Below are 26,447 nucleotides of genomic sequence, written 5' to 3'. Positions count from 1 at the left end.
AATGGAGCTGTGACGGCCGCCCTCTTGGCCTATACATCGAGGATCTCCAGAGCCGAAAGCATGAGCTGCTATTGCGTGAGCTAAAGAGACAAGGCTCCCTAGCTGGGGGTCTAGCAGACTCATATCTGGCACAGTGAGCGGCCCTGAAACACACACTCACCAGTGGATTACAGAGCCATGACCTACCCCTTCCTCCCCAGCCAGTAGAGGTGGTTAGGTGCAGGGAGGTGTGCACAGGGCACCATCCTAAGGAGCAGTGTGGGGGACGTGTTCTGCTGTGCACCTAGATGGTCCAAGGAGGCGGGTGGGATTATGCTAATGGAGTTCCCACTGTGTGAGCTGTGCAACACATGTACCGCTTTACAAGTGGCTGAACCTAGGCCTGGAACAGTCCCAGGTCGCCTGGAACAGTCCCAGGTCACCTGGGAGAGGACACTTTCATTCCTTTACTCGAACAAGGAGACAAGCTCACACAGTCACCATTGTAGGGTTTGTAAACCTGACTGGATTGTGGAAGTTGCTGCACTAACCCTTTATCTTCTATTCTGGAAATTCTAGACGATGGAGGACAATGTGCAGCTAGAAGGCCTAAGACCAAACAGATGAGACCAGTTCAGAGTAGCCGCAATCAGTGTCCACGGCACACGTGGTTTCGCTGCTCCAAGCAAACATTTCCACTCCTCTAGAGGTGAGAAACCAAAGACTGAGCGCTCCCTGTCTGTAGCATAGGAACCTGTTTTATGTGAAGGTTTGGACCTTCTTCCTCCGATGGACTCTTTCTCTGTCAAACCAGCATTATTTGTTTTAGGTAAAGGCACAAGGCTTGATGCCTGAGGGGGACATTCAGAGAGACCCGAGAGGGATCAGAGGTGCAGCAAGCCCTGTAAGTGTGACAGTTGGGGCCTGAAGTCCCATAGCCCTAAAGGTGGTGAAGCTTTGCAAGGCGTAATATTTGCAAATTCTAATGACAAACGTTACACCATTAGTAACTGAGTAGCTGCAGAAACATACGCTATGAAGCACCTGGAGATAATTTAACTAAGCAGTATTTCCATTCAGAATAGACACCGGGCCGGCTCCAGCATTTCTGCCTCCCCAAGCAAAAAAAAAAAAAAAAACCCGCGATCAGCGGCGGCAGTTCAGTGGCAGGTCCTTCACTCCTAGAGGGAGTGAGGGACCTGCCGCCCCCGAATTGCCGCAGGTGCCGCCCCTTTCCTTTGGCCGCCCCAAGCACCTGCTTGTTAAGCTGGTGCCTGGAGGTGGCCCTGAATAGGCAGCATTGGCTTTGTTCAGTACTTCTTGAGCCTGATAACTGAGTAGGGAGCCTGTTGTGTTCTGTTCTCTATTGGTTTCTCATACCACACTAATCACTGCAGTATCTCAGCACCTTCAAGTTGCGTGTTAGTTAACGTGCATCTGTTGTGCATGTGTTCTGTCATCCTCTGCCTGGGCGAGAAATGTCTGCAGCGGAGTGTTTTGGTCGGGATTTTTAAGATATATATCTGCTGCTTTGTGTGTGTTAGAGAAAGAAAGTTTGAAGAAGTGTACCTTGCACTTGAAGCAGAAGGTAGTGTGGTTTGTGATGGTCCTTAATTGTAAGTCTGATCAGACACAACCTTAATTACACATGTTTTTTTTTTTTTTTACTGATGCACCCAGTCCCATTGACTTCAATGGGGGCTCAGCATTTATGGAAAAAAGGCCACTTATTTAGATGCCTGTCACAGGGTGCAAACACTTTTTAAGGAAGGTGGGCTTAGCTCCAGCCATGACTAATTAACTGCCTCCCACCTGATGGGGCCGAGGCCAGGAATCAGGTGAGAGCCTTTAGATTACTTCATTCTTGGATACAAGGCCAACAACCAGCTTGGTTGGTAGAGAGACCTTCAGGGAAGACGTAGGTACCTACAAGAGCTGCAAAGAGGCTAGGTGCCAGTATCTGGATTATCTATTTCATTTATATTGGACTGTTTCTGAGAAACAAACTCCTCGTTGGAGAAAGTGCTTTGAGATCTTCTGTCACAAGGTGCTACAGAAGAGCAAAATATTAGTATTATTGTCTTTGCATGTTCTTATGCATTACTATTGGCTTTGATCATTCCCCTAGGTAGGCTGGCCTACCTCCTCATGTAGCCAGTCTTTGCAGCTTAAAAGTTGGTGAGAAGGTGAATGGCTTGCCCAGAAGATATCCACAGGATCAGGTCTATTTCAGTAGGTAGCTCCCTGCCCTTTAACATGCAAAAGAAGCATCTTAGTTAAAACCAACAACAAAACCCTAAGATACTTTTCTGCACAGTCATTATAGCAGGGGACCTTAAAACTCAATTGTAGATGTTAATTTAACCATTATGAATCCATTAGTCTAATTTGCAGGGAACATCTTACACTGATTACCTGTGCTTATAAATTAATCCAAATGCCCTTAGATAAGAATTGTAGCAAGTCATAGGTCACTGCTCTGAGCTGCCATTGCATAGCTCAGTCCCAGATGAAAGGAATTTCAGCGCTGATAGCAGGCTGGAGAATGGAAGCCTACATGACAGCTGCTTAATCAGTGAGCATAAAGACAAAGGGGCCATGGTTTCAATGTAAAATTGGGCCATTGTTTTAAAAGTGGCATTTAGGTAGGGATGGAGTATGTCGATCATTAGCAGATAAAGGGACAGGCAGACTAAACATAAGACATTTCCCATAAGCATTCCCCCAATAGCTGGACTCCTGCTATACTCGTCTTATTAGGGAAGCCAGAAATAGGTCCTTGGCTAAAAGGGATATGTTATACCAAGTAACACAACCTTTGGAATCAGACTTGGCACAGCCTGCAAATGGCTCTTTAAAGAGACATGATTATTTCAGAAAGTTACTTGAAGACATCATCTATGAACAGGCGTTGTTGTTATCCCCATTTCACAAGTGGGGAAAATGAGGCAGAGAGAGATTAAGAACCTGCTCCAAAGCCTGATGGAATCTTTGCATTGACTCCAGTGGGTTTGGATCAGGCTTTATGTGACTTGTGTAAGGTCACCCAAGAAGTCTGGCAGACATTGGAATAGATCCCAGATCTCCTTGATCCCAGTCTGGTGCCACAAGTAACTCTCCTCTTCCAGTTAGAAAATCTTAAAACTTCCTCTTTTTCATCTTTTTCATCTGTTCCAGGACCTCTAACCCATCACCTGTGGAGTAGGTGACGAGATAAAAGCTTTGGTTCATCATAAGATGAAATATACAAATGTCCTCTTCCTGGTGTCTATTTTCTTTTCCGCCCACTCCCTCCTGCATCAGGCCATAGATTAACCATGAATTGCCTGGAATTAGGCAAAAGCTTCCCCCACATGTCCCAGTACGTTACCGCATAATTGTTGATGACTGGGGGTTTGAACCTTTCTCTGAAGCATCCATTCCTGGTTGCTTTCAGAGGCAGGATACTGTTGGCCTGATATTCCTTGGCAATTTCTTCATTCCTTTGCGGAAGCTCATCTGCTACTTTTCCTTCTGAGATTCCGACAACTCTTTTAAAGCAAAGAAGGCCAGAGACAGTCTTTAGTCCATCCACCGTGGATCATCCATCATTTTACAATAAAAAATTTCAAACCGTTCACCCCATTGCTCTGTCATTGTAAACAGATGACTGGAGTCTGTAGTGTGCCTTTCAGCTATGCAGTGCTGTTCGTGCAGCCTGGACAGGTTGTGGAGAATTAGAGGTGAAGAGGCGAACAGGAGAAAAAAAAGGGTAGTAAAGCAGCTGCTTAATGAGTCAAGCTGGCGTTCCAATGGAAAACCACCTTTCCGTACTTTGTCTGCTGTTAATTATACAGGTTTTTTCACTGGGTAACATATTAGCACTGTTACCCCAGTTTAATACGTTTCACCTCATGCAAGATCACTCTTTCATCTTTGTCCCATTTCGCTCATTCCTAGCAATCATCACAAGTCGTTTGCATCCATCTTTTCTTAAGATGCCTTGCCCCTGCCTTATGCATCTGTTGCCTTGTTTCTTTTGTTACAGCTAACAGCTGTTCTTCTCATACAAAGTCTAGGTGTGAGAGGAATTCTAAGTACAGGTGGTCCCCATCTGCAAAGTTCACATGTGGGTCTAAATGCTCCAAAATTTCTGTAGTATTTGGAGCTGCAATTTGGATCCAAGCCCATCTATAGTTATGACAGTGGATCAAAGTTGCAGATCCAAATACTACTAAAATATGGTTAGGATTTACAATACTGATGTGTTTTATGCTGGTAGTTAGGCCATGATTCTGTAAAGACTTAAACACAGGCTTAACCTCTATGCCGGTCTTCTTTCTTTGTCATGTGAAATATCTCAGTTGACCTCAAGTATCAGAGGGGTAGCCGTGTTAGTCTGAATCTGTAAAAAGCAACAGAGGGTCCTGTGGCACCTTTGAGACTAACAGAAGTTAGTCTCAAAGGTGCCACAGGACCCTCTGTTGCTTTTTTCAGTTGACCTCCTTTCTTTTCCAGCGGTTATTCTCATATTTGGATGACGTGTTTAAAATAACCCAGAATGTCCCATGTTCTATTTTCCTGCAGATCCTTTGCCTCCAGATGCCCCTAAGAACCTCAGACAGGGCAACTTTACTGCTTGTCCCGATGGTTCTCTCAGTATCATCATTAACTGGGATGCCCCTCCCGAAGGAAACTTGGAAATCCACCATTACAAAATTTACTGGAGCCTGTGGGTACCAAGGAAACCCATGATGGCAGCAAGGAAGGATAACTGGAAAATGACAAAAGAGTATATGTGATATTGTTGCATGTATTGCCTTCTTTGTTTTGTCTCAGGAATGCTAAACAGGCATCAGTAGGGGTAGCACAGAGTTAGGGTTCAAGAAAGGAAACCATCTCCAGTGGGAGAAGAGAAAGCAAATGCATTTAATATTAATGTAAAACTGGTTCCTTACATCCCTTCTGCTCAATTGAGATCCATTGGATTGTCTTTATGCTGAGATTGTATCTGAATGGGAGAGAGGCAGGGCCTTCTCATTTCAGGGAGTAAAAGGACTGGTCCAGGTTCTCTGGATGCTGAAAGCATCCTGATCTGTCAGGTAAACGGATTATATTTTTAGCTGGTCTAAGGAATCCGCTACAGAGCTACCATGGATGGGAAGCCCAGGTTTTCTGTGGCATCCTGCCCTGATGATTCACAGCCTATCAGAACTTAAATTCACATCTGCTTGATTTCCTGCCTTGACTCCATTGGGTCCCAGCAGCACCATCACCTCCGGCCGCAGTAAAGTGAGGTGCATGCCTGCACTCGTGAAGAATCACATCTGCTGTGGCTTGTATTTGCATCATTTCCTGGCCGATGACCCAGTCAGTCCTCCTGTCGATTGGGTTGCTTGAACCAAGAATTCCTTCCCCGGTGATGTCTCCCAGAGTCCACTGGTGGCAGTCATTCTAGCTCTGCGTTTGGGTACATCTATGCCTGTTTGTGCCATCTCCTTCTGACTATTTGTTCTTTTCCCCCAGTTTGGTTGTATCTGGCTTGCCTCTAGTTTTAATATACGTTTGTTAGTGCAGGGAGCAAAAACAGTCACAGATACTCTACTGGGAAATAGACACTTAAAACTAAACCTACATGTGCCATCAAAACTGCTCCATCAAACCCCTTTGCTTTCCCCTTCCTTACCCGATCCCTATTCGTGCTCTGGTGTCATTACACCCTAGTAAGAGTGCAAACTCCTTGTCTTCGTACAGGTATATAAAGTGCCATGTGTCTTATGGCACCATAGAAATAAAAAGCAGTTTTTCAGAGGTGGATCTATAAGAAAATTACGCACATGAGCATGACCAGGAAGGTAGGTGCTAACCAATCATGCAGCCTAGAAGATGTTTCACATTTTTAATGACAACTATATATAGATAGATATTTTAAGATCCTAAATACTTGGTATCCTTTGTTCCAGGTGAAGTCTGAAATAGAACTGAGGGGATTCTCGGCTAACACAGAGTACCTGGTGGAGGTACAGGCTGTAGCTTTCTGGGCACAGAAATGTCTGAAGAGTGCAAAGTCTCAGCTGCTGTTAAATTCACCCCCACTCGGTGCATCATCAGCCCTTAGTGAATTTTGATTCCAGCTCTGTCAGTCATTTTATTGTCTGTGAATTTTCTCCCTCTCGGAGTGAAGATTCCCATGAAGACTCTGACCTGCAGACTACCCTGAATTAGTAGGGAAATTCCGTGTTTTGCTCTCTCTGCTTCCTTTACTGCTGTCCTCTTATCTGCCCCAACTCCTCTGCTGCCACATTCTAACGTTCCATGCCTGTGTGGAATGAATTCGGTGCTTCTCTGTCCAGTTCCAGTTAGATGAAGGTGCATGTCACACAGCCACCACCACAATTATCCCTGGCTGAAACCAGTAACAATGGATCGCTATGCTCCAGCACCCATCAGATTTGAGGGCTCTTTCAGTGCCAACACAGAGCACTGTCCATCCTCAGTAGCCCCTCTGTGGATTGACTACAGCCCTTCCCAAGCCACAGCCTTGTGATTTGAAGTGCCTGGGGATCAGTTAACCCTCCTTGTTTTCTCTTCCTCTCCAAAGGAGCAGAGTCTTTGGGTGAAAATCTTGGTTGGGAGTTTTGCCATTGACTTCATCCTTTCTCGTCTCCCAGGGTGGCCAGTCACCACTTGTTCCTGCCTAAGTATCAACAGTCCAGAACAAATTATAGTTATGCTAAAAAGATTGTTATTATTAAAGTAATAGAACATAAACATCTAAGCAAAACAGTTACACTTCATCTCACCTAGGCACAAACTAGAGGGCTCTCGTGCAAGTGGTAAAGCTGGGTTACTAAGTGTGAAGGATGACAGCCCTGACCTTTATATGTTAGAAGTCCAAAGACTTTTTGAAGTGGCGTGCAGAGCTCGAAGCTGCAGGAAGTACAGTGTTGGTACGTTCACCCTGGGGGTAGGTGATACCCAGAGCAGACTATGTGAAAGGAGCAGCTGTTAGGACTTACACAAGGCAGTCTGAGGAGCATCAGTGGACCATGTCAAAGAATTTCTACCTCATTATGCCCTGCAAAGTAACTGGTTTCTGTTCACCACACGCTGATCAAGGCCCCCGCCCTTTGCTGCTGGAGGTTGTGCATTCACCACAGAGTTGGCAGGACGGATTGGCCTGTTCCTGTGTGTGCCGTAAAAGAAGAAATCCTCTGGCTGACCATCTGTCAGAGTGCAGATCTCGTATGCTGTGTGGATGCTGGCTGTGTATTGCAGATGTGCCCTTTGCTGCACCGTCTTTCTTCATGAGAGATTACTGGGAAAGCAGAATTTGCACAGCTATTCCTGCAGCTCCGCTGATCGTGCCCTTTGAAGGTTACCACTGCTGGCTTAGCACAAATATCACTCCTGTGCCCTGCATTATAAAAGGCAAAACTGCATCTCCACAATCTCCTTGTTCTCTGTGTATTTTCCACCTCTTTTCAGGGTTTAAATGAATGGGATGCTGATGTCATCAACATGTTGCTGTTCATTCATGCTGATATTTAATACCTCAGACACACACTCGGCTTTACGTACCCTGAGCATCTTGCCCATTGCAGGCCTTGCAGAATGAGGTGTTCTGGATAAGCCAAGTGGAAAAGATCTCGGAGGAAATCACACCACCAACAAACTGGCGTCCTCTGTCATTTCACAGGACAGATAGAGGCATGGGCTGTAGCAGTGCACATTTCCTCACCCTGTTTTTCCAGGCTGACACTGGGACAGAGGGTGACGACCTGTAGGGATGAAAAGGTAACTCAGTCTCCACGTGCCCGTTCATCCATAGCCCAATCCTGTTCCTATTGAAGGCAACAGCAAAGCTATTATTGGCTTCAGTGGGAACAGGGTTGGGCCCTTAGTCTTTAGCTTTGCTACTATGGCTACCAGAAAATGCATGTGATGCGTCCACCTGTCCAGTAGGAATTAGGCTGACACCCCCTCCCCCAACTCATTTCACATAGCCATCAGAAAGCAACAGCCTTCAGTCACTGCCAACCTGGGCCAAACTGAACCCAGTGACCTGAGTAAAAGGCTCCGTGTCTCATTACCTGCCAGCCCCCAATCATACAATCTACACTAGGATGTTTTTCAGTTAGTTCTAATGTTGGTCTTTATCCAGCCATTGAGCTGCGACTGTTCAGATTCTGTGGTATCTTTGAGGGCAAGTTTAAATTTTCTTTTTACCTTATTCTACATACTGTAGTTTATGACAACCAAATCATGGGTTTATTTAGACTCTACACATTGGGCCGAGTATATGTGTGTGTGTGTGTGTGTGTGTGTGTGTGTATATATATATATAATGTGACAGACCCAGACCAGTGGGGTACAGGAGTCTGGTAGAGGGCAAATATACTGGTCACTGGATGAGTAGTTTTCTGTTCCCTGAGTGACCAGAGCAGGGGCTGCACTAGAGTAATCAGGAACCTGCTAGAACCAGTTAAGGCAGGCAGGCTAATTAGGACACCTGGAGTCAACTAAGAAGAAGCTGCTAGATTCAATTAAGGCAGGCTAATCAGGGCATCTGGGTTTTAAAAGGAGCTCACTTCAGTTTGTGGTGTGAGTGTGAGGAGCTGGGAGCAAGAGGTGCAAGGAGCTGAGAGGGTGTGCTGCTGGAGGACTGAGGAGCACAAGCATTATCAGACACCAGGAGGAAGGTCCTGTGGTGAGAATAAGGAAGGTGTTTGGAGGAGGCCATGGGGAAGTAGCCCAGGGAGTTGTAGCTGTCATGCAGCTGTTACAGGAGGCACAATAGACAGCTGCAGTCCACAGGGCCCTGGGCTGGAACCTGGAGTAGAGGGTGGGCCTGGGTTCCCCCCAAACCTCCCAATTGATCTGGACTGTGGGTTCTTCCAGAGCGGAAGGTCTCTGGGCTGTTCCCCAACCCACATGGTGAATCTCTGAGGCAAGAAGATCTGCCAATAAGTGCAGGACTCTCCAAGATAGAGGAGGAGCTTTGTCACTATACATACATACATAATATGTTCAGAATCAATAGATTTTAAAAGAAACCTTTCCAGGATGATGTTCCTGGAGATTATTGTTTATATTTACTGATATTTATGTCAGGTTAGAAGTCTGATGTTGTGTTTTACTCAGACCTCTTTGACTGTTAATATAGCTATAGTGCCTGACCCTGTAAACCCAAACCATGTGCATAGCCCCACTGAATTCAATGGGACTATTGGCATGAGTGAAGTCTAGCCATGTGAATAAAAATTTGCACCACCACGTTCCATGACTATGGGGTCAGTCCTACAAAGTGCTGATTTGCCTGCTGGGAGGTGCTGAACATTTTCAGCTCCCACTGAAGTTGATGGGCATTAACATCAATCCGTATTTCTAGGAGGCGCTCAGCACCTTCCAGGATCAGGCTCTTACATCTCCTGTTGCAATTTTATAGTAGACTGTTACTATAAATATGTGATATCTCCATGTTTTTGCATTCAGATTTGAGGTCTGACCCACTCAGTCACACTGCGGAGGTATCTAATGAATAGCCAACATCCCATAAAGTATGCCACTTAAGACTAGAAGCAGCATCCCCTTATTATTATGATTGTCAGTTGCAGGTGGAAGTGCAGTGGAAGAAAGGAAAAGGTAATGTACCACAGGAATGAAATAGTGTACAATCAGTGTATTATGAAATTGTAACTCCGTGAGGAGTAAGTGGTCTCATCTTAAGTTTGAAAATGAGGATACTTTGATGGTTAAAAGAGGTCATTCGGCTTCTGGCAGCAGGGACAGAGCCTGTAACGTTGACGTAAGAACTGCATTCTTGGCTAAGCAAGTAATAAGTTGTACCACTGCGATCTTATCCCGTGAAATAAGTCTGATCAGTAAGTGGGCCCTGATTCATCAAAGCACTTAACACATGCTTAAGTCCATCGCTATTCAGCAAAGTAGTTCAGCATAGACTTAACTTTAAGCCCATGCTGAAGTCCCTTTAACTTCAGTGGGACTTCAGTGCTTGCTTATGTGCATCGTTAAGTCGAGGCCGTAAACATCAGCTTAAAATATATTTGTTGCTTTTGAAATCATTTGGGTCTATAATGAAAGTTTCCTGTGTTGTGCTATGGAATAATATTTTTGTTTGACCAGCTAATGGTTAAGGGCTCCTTGCCATGCTAGTGCAGAGGGGGGGCTGGTAGGGCCCAGCGGAAGAGCACTTCCAGCTGAGTCCCCCATTGTGGACCCAAGATCCACAGAATCTGGGCCATGACTCCTTATAGGTCCTTAGGCTCTGCATTACTGGCCGCTTACATCCTCTGTCTTCCCATTAGGGTGACTAGATGTCTCAATTTCCCAATTTTATAGGGACAGTCCCAATATTTGGGGTTTTGTCTTATATAGGCACCTATTACCCCCCCGTTCCCATCCTGATTTTTCACACTTGCTATTTGGTTAATCTACTTCCTGCCCTCCGGCTGGCCTCTTCACCAGAGGGGCTGGCGTGGAGGCGGGGGAGGGAGGAGGGGGAGGAGGAACGTTTATTTGAGAAATCAAATACATTGAGAAATCAGTTTATTTGAGTTCTTTGAGAAATCAAATTCAGAGGGCCAAATTCTGCTCCTTGTTACACCATATAAATCCAGAGTAACTCCATTAATTTCAATAGAGCTGTGTAGGGTTTAACTCATTGTAAATGAGAACAGTAAAGCTGGAAGAAAATTGGAATTTCCATCTCGTAGGAAATTCTGCTATTTCAAAATTTGTTGTCGTCCCAAGCTGTGACAAAAATTTGACATACTGGATTTTTTTTTTTGAAGGACAGAAAATTCCAAAAGAATTTGATTTGGAAATGTCGAAAGGCTACATTTCAGCTCAGCGTAGCATTGAACTGTGACTGCCTGAGCTGCCACGATGCCTCATGGGAGTTGTAATTCTGGTGTTTCAAGCCACAGTTCTCCATGAACTGGACTCTGAGGCTGGACTAGATCTCTAATAGTGCTCCTATTGGTGATGGAACTCCCATAATGCATTGTGGTAGCTCAGCTAGAGAAGAGACTGGTGCATCATGGGAGAGGAGAAGGAAGGCATGAGACAACTGAATTACCTCTCCCATGAGGTGACTCGGGTAGATGCAGATTAATGTTGAACTGGCCAGAAATGAAATGTTTCAATTTGATGAACCAAAATCTTTCAGTTTGGCTTTACCTGACCCAGAATTAAATATTTTGTTGCAATTTTCCCAATGGAAAAAACAAAAAACGTGGACAATACCTAAATTTTTCACTGGAAAATTTCAGTTGTCAAAACTGCATTTTCCGTCTAAAAAACCTTTTGGTAGAAAATTCCCAACCAGCTTTAGAGAATGAGGTTTGCCCCAAGAGGTAAAATCCTGGTTGCATTGAAGTCAAGGGGAGTGTTGTTGATTTCAGTCGGACCAGAATTTCATCCATGGAGTTTTTTCTTTTGCAGCAGGAGGGAATTTTGTGGGCCTATATCTGAAGGTACCAGCGCATTCTTAAAGCCAATGGCCTATTTAAAAAAGGGGCAGTTGTATGTCCCATTGCTTCACCGGCGGTGTGGTTCCACCAAGAGTAGCATGCTTTTGGTTTTTATTCCAGAGAGCCACAAAGTCTAGCACTTACTTGTTCAAATGCAGCAGAAGAAAAGGCAGCCGTTCAGGTAAGTCCTGGACTCCACTATGCTGTGTTTAAAAGCATCACTGTGAACTGTTTATGTGAAGGAGTCAGCACTGAATGCTGTAGGTGCCAGGTGCAGTCCTAACTTCTATTTTAGGAGCTGTGCTGTATATCAGAGCGTCTCTGTTCATTTGGTCTCAGTGCACTGCATGATTCAACTACTGGAGAGGCTTCCTGTCAGTACAGAAGCAGCAGATTTTATTAACCGCCAGAGAGTCCAATTTGGGAGCAGACAGTCAGTCCCAGGCTGCGGGCAGATTATTAACAATCTCCTATGAGCAGGGAGCAATTCCTTGTATTGCTAGGTCAGGGAATGACCCTGAGCTAACAATTTTATCGTGGGGCAAAGTGATGTGATAATAGCCAGAGAGAGAAGACAAATAACAAGAGTAGGGGTAGAGGGAAATAACATTTCTTTTCAGTGGAAGTTTTTTTTCCCCTAAGACCTCTTCCTAAGATGGATGGAGCTTCGGAAGACGTGTTGCTAAGTTAGTTCAAAGAACAGGAGTACTTGTGGCACCTTAGACTAACAAATTTATTAGAGCATAAGCTTTCGTGGACTACAGCCCACTTCTTCGGGTGCATATAGAGTGGAATAAATATTGAGGGGATATATATATATATATATATATATATATATATATATATACACACACACATACAGAGAGCATAAACAGGTGGGAGTTGTCTTACCAACTCTGAGAGGCCAATTAAGTAAGAGGGGAAAAAAAACTTTTGAAGTGATAATCAAGATAGCCCAGTACAGACAGTTTGATAAGAAGTGTGAGAATACTTACAAGGGGAGATAGATTCAATGTTTGTAATGGCTCAGCCATTCCCAGTCCTTATTCAATCCTGAGTTTATTGTGTCTAGTTTGCATATGAATTCCAGCTCAGCAGTCTCTCGTTGGAGTCTGTTTTTGAAGTTTTTCTGTTGTAATATAGCCACCCGCAGGTCTGTCATTGAATGACCAGACAGGTTAAAGTGTTCTCCCACTGGTTTTTGAGTATTAGGAGTCCTGATGTCAGATTTGTGTCCATTAATTCTTTTGCGTAGAGACTGTCCGGTTTGGCCAATGTTAGTTCAGATTTCTTTTATTAACAAAATTAAATAAAAATACAGATGGGTCTGGACCAGAACCCTGGATCTAAACTAGGGCTGTCAAGATATTAAAAAAACTAATTGTGATTAATCACACTGTTAAACAATAATAGAATACCATTTATTTAAATATTTTTGGATGTTTTCTACATCTTCAAATCTATATAAATTTCAGTTACCACACAGAATACAAAGTGCACAGTGCTCACTTTATATTTTTATTACAAATATTTGCACTGTAAAAATGATAAACAAAGAAATAGTATTTTTCAATTCACCTCAGTCCACTCAGTCCTACTTCTTGTTCAGCCAATCGCTCAGACAAACAAGTTTGTTTACATTTGCAAATCTTAATGTGTTGTTGCTACAGGAATAATCTCCAAACAGCAACATTATTCTTCTCTCCACAGAATGCTGCCAGTGCAGGTTCCTTGGACTGCATTCTCCTAGGTACTATCTGTGCTGACTTCAGAGTTGTGTTTGAGCATCGTTTGCAACTACCTTGTGTTCTAATTTAGAATGGGGAGGGCCAAGCAATACTTTGAAAAACTCTGTGCTGGGCCAGGCTAAAACACTGCTTTAGAGAAAGGGTTTTAACATGCTCTGCTCCATCCATATGCTAGCTGGCCAGACTGTTCTAAACTGGCTGATTAGGAATCCTGTTTTTAATGTGTTTTTTTTTAAACACAGCAGTGAAGCTAGTGTAGATGGGGCTTGGCTGCTTTCCAGCAACCCTGTCTGTCTGCTGGGAGAGATAATAAAAGCAATTGATAGCAAGCTTGTTAAAAAGGTACAATAATACATTATAGAAGCTGAAAAGTAATTCTAACAAGCTTTCTTGCCACATTCTTCAACATGGTGCTGGCTGCTCCCCACTGCACTCCAGCCTTCTACAAATTAATGCATGCAACTTTTTCCTTCTAGCCTGGCAGCAAGGCAGAGATTGTGATCAGTTATTCCCTTTGGATGGAGCAAAAAGAATTGCTGGAATATTTCTTAGGCCATCAGGACATTAACTTCTGAATTTAATGCACAGGGCTTATGGCTTCCCTGGGCAATGGCGATGTGGCTGGTTTTGAAACAGCTTTTAGTTTGACAAAGTCTATTGCCCCTATGAAAAAAGCTGTGATGATTCATGCATATTTTCTTCAATTGTCTGTGAATTAGAATGAAGAGATCTATGAAATGTCGCCCATAGGTTTCCATCCTACCGGCTATAAGCCGTGTCCAGCTATTCCAGACACACATTGAATTTGTTACATGTGGGCAGAATGCCTGTGTGTCAATTTCATCTTGAACAGCTATGGGAAGAAGAAACTAGAAGCAGGCAGGACTTGACCCTACAGTTCTTGGCAGCAGCTGTGCCTGTCCGCAGTCAGGCTCAGTCACATCAGAGAACACTGGAAAGTGGAAATTATAAGAGCAATTTTAAAATATCTCTATAAAATGTTATAGCATCAAAATGGGCAGGCAAGGAACCAGCTGTGGTTGGAAGTTCAGTATTCTGTCCCAGTGCTGAGGGCTAGATGCTGTTATCTTTTGTTTTTAATAGGGCTGTCGATTGGTTGCAGTTAATTCATGCGATTAATTCAAAAAAATTAATTGCGATTAATCGTACTGTTAAACAATGGAATGCCAATTGAAATGTATTAAATATTTTTGGATGTTTTTCTATATTTTCAAATATATCGATTTCAATTACAACACAGAATACAAAGTGTACAGTACTCACTTTATATTTTTTATTACAAATATTTGCACTGCAAAAAACAAAATAAATTTCAATTAGTCGAATACAGGTACTGTAGTGCAATCTCTTCATCATTAAAGTGCAACTTACAAATGTAGTTTTTTTTGTTACATAATTGCACTCAAAAACAAAACTATGTAAAAACTTTAGAGCTTGCAAGTCTACTCAGTCCTACTTCTTATTCAGCCAATCGCTAAGAGAAACAAGTTTGTTTTCATTTACGGGAGATAATGCTGCCCACTTCTTAATTACAATGTCACCTGAAAGTTGAGAACAAGTGTTTGCATGGCACTGTTGTAGTTGGTGTCACAAGATATTTACGTGCCAGATGTGCTAAAGATTCATATGCCTCTTCATGCTTCAGCCCTCATTCCAGAGGACATGCTTCCATGCTGATGACACTTGTTTAAAAAAATGAGTTTATTAAATTTGTGACTGAACTCCTTGGGGGAGAATTGTATGTCTCCTGCTCTGTTTTACCTGCATTCTGCCATATATTTCATGTTATAGCAGGCTCGGATGATAAAGAGATTGCACTCCAGTACTTGTATTAGATGAATTAAAATTCCTTTTGTTTTTTACAGTGCAAATATTTGTAATAAAAAATAAAGCGAGCACTGTACACTTTGTATTCTGTGTTGTAATTGAAATCAATATATTTGAATATGTAGAAAACATCCAAAAATATTTAAATAAATGGTATTCTATTATTGTTTAACAGCGCGATTAATTGTGATGCATTTTTTTAATCGCTTGATAGCCCTAGATTTTAATATACATTCTATCCATGATTTGACATTTTAGGAGTTTTTTCACATTGGGATGAGGGTGAATGTGTTGCAAATGGTTCAACAAATCCCATTGCAAGCTGGAAAGTTAGAGGCCTGATCCTGCAAGGTGCTGAGTGCCCTCAGTGCCTATTGAGTTCAATGGAAGTTGGGGGCACTCAGCACTTCAAAGGGTTTCAGTGAGGTGGCCCAAGTTTTATTTAGGGAACAATTGGGTTCACTTTTCTTATTTATAAATTACCTAAAGCTCATCTGTAGATTGATATATCCATGTATTTATCTGGCCCTTAGCACTGTACTGTCTGAGCACCCTGGATTAATGCATTTTATCCTCGCCACACCCCTGTAAGGTAGGGAAGGAATATCTCCATCTCACTGAGCACAGCATCGCTTAAGTGACTTGCACAAGGTCACACAGGAAGTCTCTGGCTAAACCAGGAACTGAACTGGGCCGCCTGAGTTAGTCCTGTGCCCTGTCCATAAGAGACTTCCTTTTCCCAAAAATAAAACATAATCATTATTTTAGCCAAAAAAAAAAAAAAAAGCTTCCTTTCATTCATATCACGTGTGTTCTATAGTAATCAGTAGTTAAATTCATCCTGAATTACAGAGGTCTGGATTTGTAATTTCTAGCTACAAGAAGTATATTTATATAACATTGTTTTTTCTGACTGTCCTGTGCAACATGGACAGTTTTACGACAATATCTGCTTCCCTATTTGTCCTGTTCTTTTAAACCAGGGCCCCACCAGCTGGCTAGGCAAATGACGTTGAAACCCGAGAAGCTAATGGCTTTCAGGAGTGTAAATGGCTCCATGAAGGAGAATTTTGCCAGCAGGCTTTGCAGAGACACCGAGCACGGCATCAGTTTAGCTGGACAGAAATCTCTAGCATCAGTCAAAAAGCTGCTGTCCCTGATTGTCGTGCCTCCCAGAGACTAATACTTCCTCCTGTAACGGTAATCAGTTTCAGTCCACTAAAGGATGTCATATGGCACATTCTATTAGGGCGCATTAGGAATTTTCTGTAATATGGTATTTATTGCTGGGAGCTATAAGACCAGGCTCATTGGTGCAGTGTCTCTGCAGACAAATCATCGTCAATACACTCTGCTCAGACATTCAGCTCAGATCTTTAATTTCCTTCCTTTACCTGTGGTCATTTGTCTTTGGCTAGGGGAACGTGCAGAACCTCCTACAGAATAGGGAAGGGATATTTGCTAAATGGGTGATACTGCAATCACCTTTAAAATGTTTATTGGGCAAAAATTTTGCTCTTGGCTAGACTGGTGTAAATCTTGCCTTCACAGTAGCTAATCTGGATTTACACCAGTGTAAATCCATTGAAGTGGATCGAAAGTTTCACACTGACTTCAGTGGGCGTTGGATCAGGCTCTAAATGGACTGGTGAACTGGGAGAAAAGAAGGGTATTTTTTAAACATGTTAGCTACCAGATTTTAACTAACACTCATGTAGACAGGGTTTAATACCTTTTAAAAACATGTTAAGTGGTCATGATCGACTAGGCTCTGCCTTAGTCAGCCATGACCAGCTAACATGGTTTTAAAGGTGCTGAATCCTGTTTCTGCTAGGTCATAAGTGATGTTTTAAAAGTGTTATGTAAAATGTGTTTTAAAAGAAGACCTTTTCCCGTAGTCTAGACAAGGCTAACGAGAGCTGAATTTGCTCCACTCTCTACTGATCTCCTCACTTAGCATTCCCTAGGAAGGCCCAGACCCTGCAAATAGGGCGGGATGATTCAGGCATACGCTGACGGTTTGTTACAATGCACAAGTGCCAGAATATAAATCTAGCTAAACCAAATAATAAAAACATGGAAGGGTTGGTGAGAGACACTGAGCAGATACTGTTTTAAAGTGCAGTAAAATACTTCTTGAACAGTGGTGAATCTAGGTGCTATTCTAGAGCGGCAGTGTGGCCTAGCAGACAGGGGACTCAGCTAGAAGATGGGAGTTCAATCCCTTGCCCTGCCACAGAGCTGTTATGTGACTCTGGGCAAGCCATGTCACTTCTGTTTCCTCTCCCATCCTTTGTCCATGTAGATTTTAAGTTATTTAGGGCAGGATATAGTGTCTGTCCCTGCCTGTGTGCAGCATCTGGCACAATGGGGGCCTGGCCACAGCCAATGCTTCAAAGCACTACGGCAATGCAAATACTATGGTAGACGTTTCACTTCAGTGAGGTTTGTTTTTTTTTAAATAAGAAAAATCATCTGAGTGTATTCTGTTAACTCACCTGTTCTTCCCTTTTTAGGAGCAAGCATTTGTGATAATCCATGAGCTTAAACCCTCAACCACTTACCAAACTGTTCAAGTGCTCTCAGTCACTGGTCATGGGCAGCCACACTGGGAACCTTTCAAACACCAGAGGCTGAAGCTGCAAGATAATAAGGTTATTCACCTGGGGCCTAACTCTGCAAACTCTGATGCACATGAGTAATCCAATGGGATTACTCATATCAGTGGAGTTACTTGCATGAGTTCAATGTTTGCAAGACAGGGCCTCATAGACATGCCTTCATTCTAAGGGTATTAATCATACAAATGTTCTTATTTTGAGAGGGTTTGGTGCTCCGACAATGAAATGCTGTTGCTGCTTCTGCTGCTGTTCATCATTTGGACAGCATGGGTGGAAAAAAGGTTCCTGTACATTTAACATGTTGCTTCCCTCTGGTCTGGACAAAGTGCTAATCTGACCTGCATTTAAAAAGCCCATGGATGTCAAATGAACTGGCACATCGGTTGACAATGAAAACTGATCTTCTGCCGTATCTCTTGAAATACATGAATGTTGTGGCGGATAATCACTTAGTACCGCATCTACAAAAACAACAGGTCCCAGGTTTACACAGCCTCTAGCTCCTTATTAGCGTGTTCTGTGTTAATCTGTAGCCTCACTGAAGGAAACGGGAGATTGCAGAGAGCAAGGAACACAGAATGGGGACCTTTATAGATATACCAGTTGTCAGCTAAACTGTCCCAGTTTTTTCACTGAAGAACTGAATTATCCCCCTCAGAAATGCCCTTCTTCATTCATCATACTGACCTGATGCAGTAAAATACATGTGTATCAGACTTTGTACATATGTAAATTTGAGGTTTAAATCTATTACATACCAGCTGTTGGTTGTAGGCCAAAAGCCTGGCACTCTTCTTATGTGTACGCCTTGCTGGGTCTTTGATAAAGACCAGGATCATTGAACGGTTCATCCTGAGTTCCCTATTTCTTCCTACTCTCCTAACACTTAGATTTTTGAGCCCTATACACAAAAGTACTATCAAACTCTTTCATAAATCTGGGAGGAAATCACATAATGAAAGGGATGTTGATGAAGTTGATATTCCTTCACATTCCCATGACTTCATGACATTTGGTGTACCTACAGTAATTTTGAGATGTTCAATTTTATGAATAGTTTGATTTTTATGACCGCCTTAATCCCCAGTTAGTTAATAATATAAACATTTCACTGTAATACACTTCTTTGTGTTATTGGGATTGTCACAGCATTCCAGAAGCAACTACAGTAGTGGTATAACCTTTTTGGATTAGATTCTAACCTTCTGCTAGAACAGGCTTTTGCCTAGTGTTTCAAGTTCTAACAAAGCCAGTGTTAAAAATGAAGAGTAGTAACAGTGGTGTCCGGTTCCAATTTGTTTCTTATTCAGTTTTCATTATAAACGTCATACTCTGATAACAATTAAAAGCAGCATGGTGTCAGTAAATAGTTTAACATTTTGCCATCAAGTGAGAGACATAATATACTGGTTCCATTAGAGCTCCATTTGTAACCAGGAGGAGCGTTCCTCCTAACCTTCTCCCTGATAGGACGCGGGTTGAGAGAATATAGCTATACTGTTGTAATGAAAACTATTCCAGTAAATTGGAAGACAGTGGATCAGAATAATCCTGGGTATAACTTATACTTGACCCAATGTAATTTCTGTGACTCAAAGATGCAGTAATGTACAGTAAAGTGTCTTGCCTTGAAAACTTTCTAGATCTTTCTATTACTTATCTTATATGACCCCCATTCCAGTAGTATCTGAGCATCTCACAATCTACAATGCGTTTATCCTCACAACAGCCCTTTGCTATCATTCCCTGGACTCCCAAGCCTTAGGCTAATAACCTAACCACTGGACCATCCGTCCTCTCTGACGAGATTCGCCTTCCATCAGAAATATTTGTAAACACTGTAATTAAGAAAACTGTAAATGTTTGCATTTAGCAGAATGAAAGCTAGAATACCAGTGTTTGTCTAAGAGCTATTAAGGCTCTTAAAGCATCAGTCCGATTGTGAAGACAACTGGTGAAATTTTCCAAAGCACCTAAATTGCTTAGGTGCTTTTGAAAATGTTAGCCAATATAATACTTGGCAGAGGTGTTGTGAGCAGTGGTGCAGTCCTGATTTTTTTTTTTTAAATACTGGTACCCCGTTATGACCTCATACATATAGTGCATGCGAGCTCATGCTATGCAAGGGATGCCATTTTGGTCTACAAAATGGCACCCTCCACATGGCTGCGTGGAGGATGCCATTTTGTTTCTTTAAGTGCCGAATGGCATTCCGACCTCAATACATCACTGGTCACGAGGGTTAATAAAGCTTTTTGAGTACTTTGAACTTGGGTACTAAGTTTTAATACTGTATTATTAGGTACAAGATAGAGGTCAAGATTTTGATTTTGGGGGACCCAACTTGTGCCACTTTAAAGAGACTAGATTTTCAGAAACTGCTGAACATCTGACCTCTGAAAACAAGGCTCCTTTATGTGAGCTCAAACTGGGAACCAAAAATGGTGGCACCCAAAGTCACAAGTCATTTTGCAGAATCTAGGCCATTAATTAAAAAGAAAAGGAAAAAAAAAGCTTGTGGACAACTTTCTGTTTAGAAAGTATATTTCTTCAGGAAGAGTGTCATACTAGAATACATGAACAGATCAAAATATTTGTAAGCTTTGTTTCCTAAAATACGTACCAAAGAGAACCACCCCTACATTTGCTGTAGTCTTGTTTAGTTCATTTTTTAATGTACTTTAACTTTTTTACTCATTACAGTTCAATGATGATCATGAGCCTTTCTTTTTAGGTGACAAATCTGAGGAACTGTCCTAGACTGAGGTGTCATTAGAGGTGGTTTTGGAACAAACTGATAAACTAAACAGTAATAAGTCACCAGGACCAGATGGTATTCACTCAAGAGTTCTGGAGGAACTCAATTGTGAAATTGCAGGACTACTAACTGTAGTCTGTAACCAATCATTTAAATCAGTTTCTGTACCAAATGACTGGAGGATAGCTAATGTGACACCAATTTTTAAAAAGGGCTCCAGAGGTGACCCTGGCAATTACAGGCCGGTAAGCCTGACTTCAGTACCGGGCAAACTGGTTGAAAGTATAGTAAAGAACAAAATTGTCAGACACATAGATGAACATGATTTGTTGGGGAATAGTCAACATGGTTTATGTAAAGAGAAATCATGCCTCACCAATCTACTAGAATTCTTTGATGGGGTCAACAAGCATGTGGACAAAGGAGATCCAGTGGAGATAGTGTATTTAGATTTTCAGAAAGCCTTTGACAAGGTCCCTCACCAAAGGCCTTTCAGCAAAGTAAGCTGTCATGGGATGAGAGGGAAGGTTCTCTCATGGATTGGTAACTGGTTAAAAGATAGGAAACAAAGGGTAGGAATAAATGGTCAGTTTTCAGAATGGAGAGAGGTAAATAGCGGTGTCCGCCAGGGGTCTGTACTGGGACCAGTCCTATTCAACATATTTATAAACGATCTGGAAAATGGGGTAAATAGTGAGGTGGCAAAATTTGCAGATGTTACAAAACTACTCAAGGTAGTTAAGCCTTAGGCAGACTGCGAAGAGCTACACAAGGATCTCTCAAAACTGGGTGCCTAGGCAAAAAAATGGCATATGAAATTCAATGTTGATAAATTCAAAGTAATGCACATTGGAAAACATAATCCCAACTATCCATATAAAACAATGGGGTCTAAATTAGCTGTTACCACTCAAGAAAGAGATCTTGGAGTCATGGATAGTTCTCTGAAACCATCCACTCAATATGCAGCAGCAGTCAAAAAAGCAAACAATGTTGGTAATCATTAAGAGAGGGATAGATAATAAGACAGAAAATATCATATTGCCTCTATGGTACACCCACATCTTGAATACTGCATGCAGATGTGGTTGCCCCATCTGAAAAAAGATATATTGGAAATGGTTCAGAAAAGGGCAACAAAAACGATTAGGGGTATGGAACACCTGGCGTATGAGATGAATAAGACTGGGACTTTTCAGCTTGGAAAAGAGACGACTAAGGGGGGATATGATAGAGGTTTATAAAATCATGACTGGTGTGGAGAAAGTAAATAAGGAAGTGTTATTTATTCCTTCTCATAACGCAAGAACTAGGGGCCACCAAATGAAATTAATAGGCAGCAGGTTTAAACCAAACAAAGGGAAGTATTTTTTTCAAACAACGCACAGTCAACCTGTGGAGCTCCTTGCCAGAGGATGTTGTGAAGGCCAAGACTATAAGAGTGTTCAAAAAAAAGAACTAGATAAATTCATGGAGGATATGTCCATCAATGGCTGTTAGCTAGGATGGGCAGGGATGTCCCCAGCCTCTGTTTGCCAGAAGCTGGGAATGGGCGACGGGATAGATCACTTGATGATTCCTGTTCTGTTCATTTCCTCTGGGGCATCTGGCATTGGCCAATGTTGGAAGACAGGATACTGGGCTAGATGGACCTTTGGTCTGACCCAGTATGGCTATTGTTATGTTCTGTGAATGTATTTATTTCTAAGTTTGAAGTGAGATGCACAGATATTCATATGTACCTGTATGTTCCATATACTAAAATCCAGGAACGATGGAATGCTAGCCCTTTGACGATATCTTCAGCTTTACTTTGACTCCGAAATGAAATGGAGTAAAGTACATTTGCCTCTTGAAATTATTTCTGTTGTAATAATGTTTATTTGTGGTTGAGTTTCCCTGTTTGACTGTTCTTCCATTGTTTAGCGAATGCAGGCTGATCGTTAGCAACCTCCAAATAAAACACGATTATGTGAAACTTGACCTTTACCTAACAGACCGTACTGTTGCTTGGCTGTCTGTACTTAAGAGGCTCAGCAACCAGTTGGTTCACTGGGTATTATGGATCCCCTTCTAGTAGCTAGCCGCTCTACATAAGAACCCGCCACTGCTACAACATAATGGAGCTACTCCTTTAGCTTAAGTGGTAGAGGCTGCAGCTTTTTATGCTGAAGCTCGCATGGTTCAGCCCTCACTGATGACCCAGGTGGGTAGGGGATTTCATCTACATGGAGTTCAAAGCCCTTTTATTCCTGAAGGAACTGAAGCCAGCCTATGTTCAATGCAATGAAGCCTATACTCATGATCACATTAAGGCTTCAAGTTTGAATACCCAAAGGCTGTCAGGCTGTCAGCGTTCCTTTCCATGATTCGGTGTCACCAAGTCTGTAGTATTGGGTGAGTTTCTTAAAGCCCCATTGCCTGGCGGCATATGATTATGTGAGAATCTGGCTTAAAAAAAAAAAAAAGTGTTACTAGCCATTGTGGATGCAGAAAAAGCTTGAGAATGTGACCTGAGCGCTCCCTAAAGGCCCAGAAGGCAAATAAAACTAACCCCAATGGATTCTTATTATTTTTTAAATCTCATGGTTTTGGGGTCTGACTCATGACTGTTAAATGCTTGGAACTGATAATACTAATGAGTGCTTCGATCAGGCCAGATTTAGAGGCCGAGTTCATGTTACAGTGAGGTAGAGAGCCAGGGAGAATTGCAGGGTCTGTCTGTGTCAAGGAGCTAGATAAAGATTCCTCTTTCCATTCACTATAAGTTACAGTCCTATTGTGTTCCCTGAACTCTGCACAGCCCATCTTCCTTTCTGAGGTTGCTGTTTAATGGATTAATGAAAGCCAGAGGATTGTGTAAACCGGAATGCTGATCACTTAACCATTCCAGGGCTGGACTTAGCATACAGAAGAGCAAATGGTTGCCTAGGGCAGCACAGTGAGAGAGAGCTGAGCTGGACAATTTCCAGTTTGCCTAGTAGAACAGCAAAAAAGCAACAAGCCCTCAGTCTGGCACTGACCCCATTGTTTCGGTTGCAGCATTACCCCATCACGGTACAACACTCCTTTGTTACAATATTTCACGATCCAGTTTCAATACCCAGAGGAAAACGTACACTGGTAGATGCTGCATAATCTCAAAATATTTGCCTCACGCCCCAACCACACAAAGCTGAAGCAAAGTCCATGTGGGCTGGCTGCCTCCCAACATTCCCTGCTTCATTGACCCTCTTCTGCTTGGAGGAGCTATTGTAGCTTCTTCTCACAAAGGTTACCAAGCCAGAGAAAATGCACCCTTCCCCCTCCCTACGTATATAGAACTTCCTATTTCCAAAATGCTGTGCAGCTATTCTCACAGCACAGCTGTGAAGCCGGTCAGTATTATCTCCATTTTACGGGTAGGGAAACTGAGACACAACGAAGTTAAGTTCAAGATCACATAGGGCAGGGTTTATCCCTCCCTATCTGCTGCAGCCAAGGAAATTCCTGGCTGTAGCTGCACCACCGGAGGAGAGGATTTGGAACGCGCCTTGGGGCACAGTAGGTCAAAAGACGAGCCTCTAAAGGCTCACGATTGTAGCCTTTGGGTGCTCCCCTAAATAAACAATGACAATAATTTCTCAAAGTGAATGAATGGTTGTTAAATGGTTTGATATCATTGGGTAATAGGGTCTGTAGAAGGGGAAGTGTTGTAATAAACTAACATGTATGTACCACTGTCTGCTACTTGATGGGATTAGCACTGCTTCTCTGTGTGTCATAGGCCCCATAGTGTTAACAACTAATTGCAGAGTTGTCAACTATCATGATTTTATGATGACTCTCCTACTATGTTTCGCTTTTAGTTGCTCTTGATCTCCCAATTCCCAGCATCAAACTCACTCACTTTTTCCCATTTAAAATGTCTGCAATGAGCTATTACCTAAAGCCAGAGGGTGTCCTCTGTCAAGATTGCTGGCATTTCCCATCAGCCTTTTTTCAGGGGGTTGTGCATATTAACACTGACAGACCCTAGTCGTTGGTGGGCAGGATTGAACCTTGGACCTTTGGAGCTAAATGTATGAACCAAAAGCCAACTGGCTGTTAGCAGACTCATTTTATCTCTCTCTCTAAGAGGTCTTGATGCCACTAGATGCACCACACCCAGATGGTGTGTGGGTTACACGTATGTCTGGGCTTTCCAGGACATTGCCTCTTTTTTGAGCCTCTGTCCTCTTGTCCTGGTGGATTTTTCAAATAACAGGATATGTCCTGGATTTTTGCAGAGCAGGTGCTATAGGTCAGAAAGAGCCATGATTGGTCCGCTTCCACCTGCATCCGCAGCTGATTGGTCCATTCTCCTGCAGCCACAGTTGTAGGCCCTGGGGAGGGAGTCCTGCAGGGGGGCCCTGACTGACGGCTGTTGCTGCATCCTGGGCTTGCGCCAGTTGCTCTACCACTGTGACAGGGAGCGACACTGTCCCCCCACTTCCAGTGAGTACTCCTGACACAGATACCCTCTCCAGCTCCCCGCCCAACTTCTCTCCTGCTGCAGTGTCCTCTTGTTGGGAACCTGAAATATGCTAACCCTACTTGTGCCTTCAGTAGAAATGGCTGCCATCTCCCATTGTTTCCAATGAGACAGAACCCTGGCTGCCTTCAGGAAAGATGGGTACCTCCTAGGGTCAGGAAAGTGAAACCAAGACAGCAGGGGGACTGGGGAAAGGAGAGGGGGCAGGAAAGATGATGAGAAGGGGCAGGGGGATGCGGGGCAGAAGAGAAGATGGAGTAAAGTTGGCAGGAAGGAGAAATGGGGGTTCAGGAGAATGGGGGATGCAGGAGGAGCCTGGGCAATATGTGGAGCAGAAGAGACTGAAAAGGTGCAGGAGGGAGAGTGAGGGAGTATAGGGGAATGTGAGGGATAGGAAGGAGATGGGTGCAGGGGAATTGGAGGTGGTAGATAGTAAGAGGTAGGATACAGTAAAGTGAAACAGAAGGAACTATGGGGGAATTAAATGCAAGAAAATGGTGGGGGGGGCATGGAGGGAGAATGGGGGTGGAGCAGGACACTAAGAGGAGCAGGGAGAGAGATGGGGAAGGGAGTCGAGCAGGTTAGTGGGGAGGGAGATGGAGAAGGATGGAATGATAATTCCCCCAGCCACCAACCTAAAAGTGAGGTGCACATAAGTTCCCTCTGGACAGCTAAGTGAGAAGCTATGCATTTTTGTATGTGCAGGTAAGAGTACATTTTGCCCGCACACCCCTCAACAGTCAGAAGACAGACCAGAAGTTTTTGTTTGAATTGCATGATTTTTAAGCCAGTGATGCTTTGGGTTCTAAGTGCTGGTTCCTGAACACTTGGCGTTGGCACTAGTGCCTTGGGGGGATTCTCCTTTAGCTGAGACCCATGATTTAGGGAGAGGTGCTGGCTCTGTCCTTGTGAAGTTTGGAGTGGCCGGGGATCGGCTCCGAGCTTATTAGAAACGCTTGCAGACTCTCGCCTCTAAAATAGCCACCCCGTACCAAATCTACTGGAGGGGCAATAAAAGCACCCCGAGCAGGATGGATGGTGGGGGCAGAGAAGGGGGCAGAAAGCTGCTGCTGGGGGGGTTGCAATGAATGTCCAGCAAGCAGAGGTGCGGGAATCAGGGTGGTCTCTGGGAGATGACGAGTGGGGCAGTGTGGGTTTGCCAGGCACGGGGAGAAGGAAAGGGGGGAAGCGTATAGCGATCCTGGGGCTTTAATAATGGCAATGACCTCAGGGGCATGGAGGGGGGGAAGGACACACACAGGTCCTTTTCAACAGAGATGGATTTAATTGTGACTGTCCCTTTAAATCGATAGCCAGGGCCTCGATGGTGGGAAAAGCGTGTGGCTGTGCCCTGGCTTTCCTGTTGGGGGGGGGGGGGGAGGGGAGAGAGCACGTTAGCGTACGTGACGCAGGCGCGCTGAGGACCAGGCCCCTTCGAGCACATGCGCACTAGCTGAACTGCTCTCGCAGCCCTTCTCCCGCCCGCCCGCCCTTCGGGCCTGTCGC

General features: G+C 43.4%; 1 long non-coding RNA gene across 8 annotated transcripts in view; it reads left to right on the top strand.

Annotated features, from left to right (window-relative positions):
- The window catches only part of LOC135973633 (uncharacterized), a 46,631-nt gene extending 24,212 nt beyond the window's left edge, over positions 1 to 22,419 (top strand). The window contains exons 3-7 of one of the 8 annotated variants that reach the window (XR_010590565.1): positions 559 to 688; positions 809 to 883; positions 5,922 to 9,603; positions 11,574 to 11,634; positions 17,566 to 22,419. This is a non-coding gene — a long non-coding RNA (uncharacterized LOC135973633). Of the gene's footprint in view, positions 1 to 558; positions 689 to 808; positions 884 to 4,545; positions 14,460 to 17,565 lie in introns of those variants that run through there. The other 7 variants (XR_010590566.1, XR_010590562.1, XR_010590568.1 and 4 more) reach the window with 7 other exon arrangements.
- Positions 22,420 to 26,447: the final 4,028 nt, after the last annotated feature.

The sequence above is a fragment of the Chrysemys picta genome, chromosome 9 (assembly GCF_011386835.1).
Source record: "Chrysemys picta bellii isolate R12L10 chromosome 9, ASM1138683v2, whole genome shotgun sequence".
NCBI classification, from domain to species: Eukaryota; Metazoa; Chordata; order Testudines; family Emydidae; genus Chrysemys; species Chrysemys picta.
The sequence above is the reverse complement of the archived record's forward strand: the minus strand, read 5'-3'. Positions and strand labels throughout refer to the sequence as shown.